This window comes from Trichoplusia ni, chromosome 3 (assembly GCF_003590095.1).
Source record: "Trichoplusia ni isolate ovarian cell line Hi5 chromosome 3, tn1, whole genome shotgun sequence".
Classification (NCBI taxonomy): Eukaryota; Metazoa; Arthropoda; class Insecta; order Lepidoptera; family Noctuidae; genus Trichoplusia; species Trichoplusia ni.
The window spans coordinates 8,078,000-8,084,028 of NC_039480.1; positions in this window are offsets into that span (position 1 = coordinate 8,078,000).

Consider the following 6,029-nt stretch of genomic DNA (forward strand, 5'->3'; position numbering starts at 1 on the left):
TTGTCATTTATTCTTGTCATCATTAGTTACTGAACTGGGTCACGACATTGTGTAACGGGCTTGGGAATCTGAGATGTTTGGCCGACCATCTGATATGACCTTGTAGGTATCGTCGTCCTAAAAACGAGGAGACAGTGAAAAATAAATTAAATTGTGTTTCACAATGTTTTTGAACATTTTTGAAGGTAGGTTTGAGTTAAATTATTTGTATATAATGTTACCATGCCTCTGGATGGTGGATAATTCTTTCATTTATGATAACTGATAAGATATTTTATTTAAATAATCAATATGAAAATAATTAAATAGTCAAAGATTAACCATCAAGTTATCGAAATCACATAACATTTTTTGGCCCACTATTTTTTAAGAGAATTCCATATATTTTGAGTAGTGGCTAATTCTGGGCAAACAGAAAATAATTTTAGAATTGCTTTGTACCAATATATAACAACTAGCTTTTCGCCCGCGGCTTCGCCCGCCTCGATGTCGGTTATATCGCGTTTCCAAGAGAACTCTTCTAAAGTCCGAAAAACTATCCTATGTTCTTTCTCAAGGTCAACTCTATCTCTGTACCAAATTTCATTAAAATCAGTTCGGTAGTTTAGAAGTGAAAGCGTAACAGACAGACAGACAGAGTTACTTTCTCATTTATAATATTAATAAGTAGGGATTAGTAGGGATGTAAAAATAACTGTTGACCGTAAAATATTCAGTGTTTTGCTGGCATGTAAAATGGTGTTAGGTGATTTGTCGGTGACTGTACGGAATGGCAATAACAAATAGGTATTATCTGTTATACAGATCTGGGTATCAGCGCCGGGTATGCACGGAATCGAGTTCGGTTAGATGACTTATCCGATTGTCCATTGTTTTGTGACCGGGAAATGCTGGGAGAAGTTCTGCGGCAAGAGATTTAAAATTAATGTTTTGATATGACCCTTGTTGTTTTTAATAATATTGATAATTGCAGTTATTTAGAATTTTGCAATTTTTGTGCTATTAGACTATTCATGTGTTTACAAATTTACCTTTAGTATAGAGAGTGTGCTGAAAGGCACTGCTACACAAAGGGCAAAACAAAGAACATGAGCGGGCTTTAGCCAGTAAAAGTCCCACCCCAAAGAGGGAGGACATATTTTATTAATTTATTGCACATATTTCACTATTTTCTTTCTGTTTGAATACAGCCAATTTTATTAACCCATTTGTACTTCACTGTATTTAACTCTGTAATTCCTGACCAATTCGCCGGTCGGTCGAAGAGTTACGTATGACAGGCTTTACTCCAATTAGTTTTAGCCTATAATTAGGCCAATTGAGGCCAATTGGTCCGGCCTATATTAAAACGAAAGGGTGTTCTGATTACCTCACCGCAGTCTCGTCGAATCAGTAAAATAAAACTACGCTATCACCTTTTATGAAGGTTTAATGACAACCTGGGACCGATTTACGATTTCTTGTGTTACTTTGATAAAGTTAAATTGTTGTTTCATTAATAATATAACAAATAGAATAATGAGCATCGTCCTTAATCGTCTGGATTCCAAAAATATTGGAATTTGAAATCGCCAGAGCTAGCGTTTTGATCAACGCTCAATCGTTCCCTATATGTGAAGAGGCCTGTGCCCAACTGTGGGATATAGGTAGTACATAGGCTGGTACAAAACGTATGTGAACAAGTATGTAAAGAATTGTAATCATAGGTAGGTAAATTATTAAACTAACAACTCAATAAGGAGTAAACTATGTACATAATTAATGTACTTAATTACTGATCAAGAATTTACTTTTTACTTATTTATATTTAACTGCTTTTAAATAAAAGTTCGTAGCTTATTACATACTAGCTGTAGCCCGCGACTTCGTCCCCGTGGGTAGAAGATATAATTTATGATTTATACCTGCCCTGTTTTTTTTCACATTTTCCATTGTATCTTCGTTCCTATTAGTCGCAGCGTGATGGTTTACAGCCTAAAACTTTCCTCGATGAATGGTCTATTCAACACAAAAAGTATTTTTCAATTTGGACCAGTAGTTTCTGGGATTAGTGCGTTCAAACAAACAAATTCTTCAGCTTTATATATTAGTATACAAGTATAGATTAGTATAGATATAGATATATATATATATATTGCGTAAATTATTTGCACAAGTTTTGACATTCCACATCGTGTCTGTGCCAGAAACTAAACGTTTGAAGATCCGGCTGGTTTTATTACTTCTCTTGGAAAACAAGCACTTTCTTTTGGTCCCGGTTTCCTTTCAGTCATGTTGACATCTTGATATAAAAAGAGTACACTTCCACGATGTCAAAGGTGACAGAGGAAATATAATTTTAATGAGACCTTGAGAACTGCGCTTTATAGAGGTGACAAGATGTCACCTTGTCACTTAAACTGTCCTATATTTCTTTGGTTAAAGAAATGTTTTGCATGATAAATATTTATGTAAAAGATTTAAACCAACTATTACGAATACGTAACTCACTAACTTACTATATGTACCTATAATTATAATAATCGTCGTAGTAGTATTAGTCTGTCCATATATCAATAGCCAAGCTCGTTTCCTATCGTTATTTTACTAAACTGATTATTAGATCAGGTTAGATGACTAGCCTTCGCGAATGTAAATCAAACCATGCTTAGAGTGGTACTTTTGTAATAGTGGCGTGGGTCTCATTTTAATAAACAAAAAAAAATAGGTATTACATGTTCAAAACCAATCTCCTTATTGCACCAGGAAAGGTGTATTTCGTGCTTCCCCGGTGGATCTGAGAGGTCGACAAAGTACGCCACTTTATGGGCTTACGTAAATATAAGGTACATTGTCTTATAAACTACAGTGTAAGACTGCCACGACTGCCACCATCTCTTAAACCAATGTTATTGCAGTTGTAAAAGTGTGACAGCGCACTTCAATACGTAGCGACATCTCCTTTCCCCGCCTACAATAATTCAGATTCTTATTTTTAATGTTGGTGGTAGGTTCACAGTTGTATTATAAAGCAAGCTTATAAAAACTAAACCGATGTTTTGCCGATAAGTGTATCAGCAGATAGAATACTTTATGCACCTTGTTCAGCTGTATTTAAATTTATTGCATTTCGCTTCACAGAAACCCAGGCTGAATATATTTAATGTTCTAGGAAACTCGGAACGATTGATCCTCTTACATTCCTTCCTGGAATTTCAAAGGTTTTCTTTATTTCTCTTGTTAGCTTTCTATACATATATATCTGACGTTTCTCTTTGAAGTGATATCTTAGTGTATACTTATATACCGAGAGACCTACTCTATGAAGCAAACTTGTCCAGGCTGAAAAGAGATGCTGCTCTACACCGTCTATTCCTCTGTCTTTCACACACAAAGCTTACAACCTCTCTCCAAACGGTGACTGTAGCTCCAAATTAATGTTCAGTATCTAATCATGTTTATCTCTCAATGTTCTGGGGGATAATAAAACATTAATTGGACATTATTATCGTTGTGCCGGCAGGCAGAATACAGGTGTGACGAATGATCACAATTATGTATATTATGAGCCCGTCCAACGTATAATTGGTTCGAGGATGGTTGATCTACGTAATCTAATAAGACGATAATGGACCTACTTAGCAATTCCTAGTAAATTACTTAGATGTATTAACCTAGATTGGTGTATTGTTTGATACTGCTATGGGTGAGATAGAATATTGAGTGAAGTTTCTTGATCCAAATGAGCTTTTAAAACAAAATGTTCGAAGAATTTACAGTGTTTTTGTTTAAGAATTTTAGCGGTTTGTTAACTTTGAATGAACTTTTCATGTCCCAACCTTATCTACTTTTATCCGAAAATGTTTTTAGAATTTTTTTCTGAATATTTTCAGAAACCACAAAACTCGACCCGGTCAATTAGCTAAGTCAGTAAAAGCTTCCGAAATATTAGACTGTGGTATGAACGACAAATTTTGTAAACAGAGGTCTCTGTACCCATGTTTTATTCATCTTTGTCTAACTTGTTTACTGTTCATTTTGTAACTCGAAGTCTAGGTAAAATACTCAGTAAAAACTTAAATTTTCACTTCTGAAGTGAATTTTTAATAAAGAGAGTCCGTAATGTTTTCAGCGAAAACTAATAAAAACTAAAATATATTTCTATGTATCAAAAGCTAAAAGACATGATAATTAAATCACATTTCATGGAAAAAGAACTCGTCATGAAATAATCAAGTGCTAATAGTACTTAGCTTAAAAAATATGTTTACTCATTAGCACTATCTGTTATTATCTACCTAATAAATTAACATGACTGCTCGGATAACCGAGTGCTTCACGTCACAAACCAAGCTATGCGCAAAATCAAAAGGAACAAAATATTACAGCCGTGAAAAAGCATTGAAAGCAACATAAAATAACAGCTTAAAATATTTGTTTTGACATCAATTTGTGACCAATCACAATGTTGTTGCCGTGTCCCCATCGGTCACATTCCTGCAAACTTCGAAGGCTTCCAAATCCCAGGATTGAAATTGTTAACTCGGGTTTTAAAGTGGTCTAAATGCCATTAAAGAGATCTACCTATAGCTGGGAACGTTTGTTTGGAAATAGATGATCATTTGTTTTATTTGTTGTTGTCCGATGTTGATCGATGGAGAGAAAAAGTTAGAGTTTTCCTACGACTCATAATAGTCATTATACAAGCTTTGGTAAGTTTGAGACTAGATGGCGCTGTTTGGAGGTTGTGAAACATTATATTACAACTTGCTTAATTGCCCTGGCACAATCTCGGTAGTTTAGTTACGTAGTACTTAAGTCATGTAGGTTCGTAAACATTCCTGAAACCGAATATTCAGGCCCATACGATGACTATCTCTATATTTATGGCTCTCATCAAATAGTTTGTGTTCCTAGCGTCAGTGCTACATCAAGAGCACGTATCCTTTAGCTATATAAACGTTTCAGGCAGAAGTACCACTCTACAAGGCAACGAGAATGGTCAACACAGAGCTTGAATAAGTCTCTCTAGTGTCCTAGTGTCCACAGTGTCTGCGAATGTTGTATTTAGAGAAATGGTTGAATATTGTACATTTCATACAATATTTTGACGGAAGGTTTTAAATGAAATGGTACAGAAAATATATTATGAACGTACGGGACCGGAGATGAGAAATTTAAAGTGTTGGTTAGAAAAGAGGTTTGAAATATTTCAATTTAGTGAAATGAACTAAATTAAATTGTATGTGTGTCGCTTTTGCTCCCAGTGTTTTAACGGTTGAGCATTCGATCGATGTGAGTAGAAAAGCAGTATTTTTAAAGACAAAAACGACTTACTTATATTAAAAACTACTGGGACAAAACTTGATGAGATTATAATTAACTTTTTGAAGCTAGTAGAAAAATCTTTGCAAGTGTGATTGAATCGTTTCTCAAAATATCATTCAGAAAGATTGGATTTACTCTTTTATGACCTCATACTGTACATTACTATCAAGATACCTAGTATTTCGTAACCGGAGGTTGGTGGAGTTGAAATGACATAGTTTCCGCGCGTGACAGCTGACATCTGTCAGGGATTCGTATGATAACTGTTAATACGTGTTGAGGATATATGCGGTTTGGGTTGACTTCTGACGTCATCTATTTTCTTTTAATCGAGATTCTGGTTATTACCATAGCTCAGTCCAAAGGAGACAAGCGAAGTATTTTCAAGAGTTAAAGCTGCTTCAGTCACTGAATGTTTAAAGCAATGTTGTTTTTTTCGACGATCCATGTCACTTTAACATTATGACAAGCAGAGTTCTGGGCTTTTGGGCCCAGTAAATTACTATTGTGAAAGAGACACCGCTAGGCAATACATATTGCCTTCTCGCTTCTTCAATGGCATAAATCCTTCTTAAGGATATTATTCTACAGTTCCTGAACGTTATAACCACAAGATTCCCTAGTGTATGTACGGTACGTGAAGTAATTAAACTGCGAGCTATGACATCTGATATTGAACAAATCATAGAAACTAATCAAACACATACATATGACATGTAATT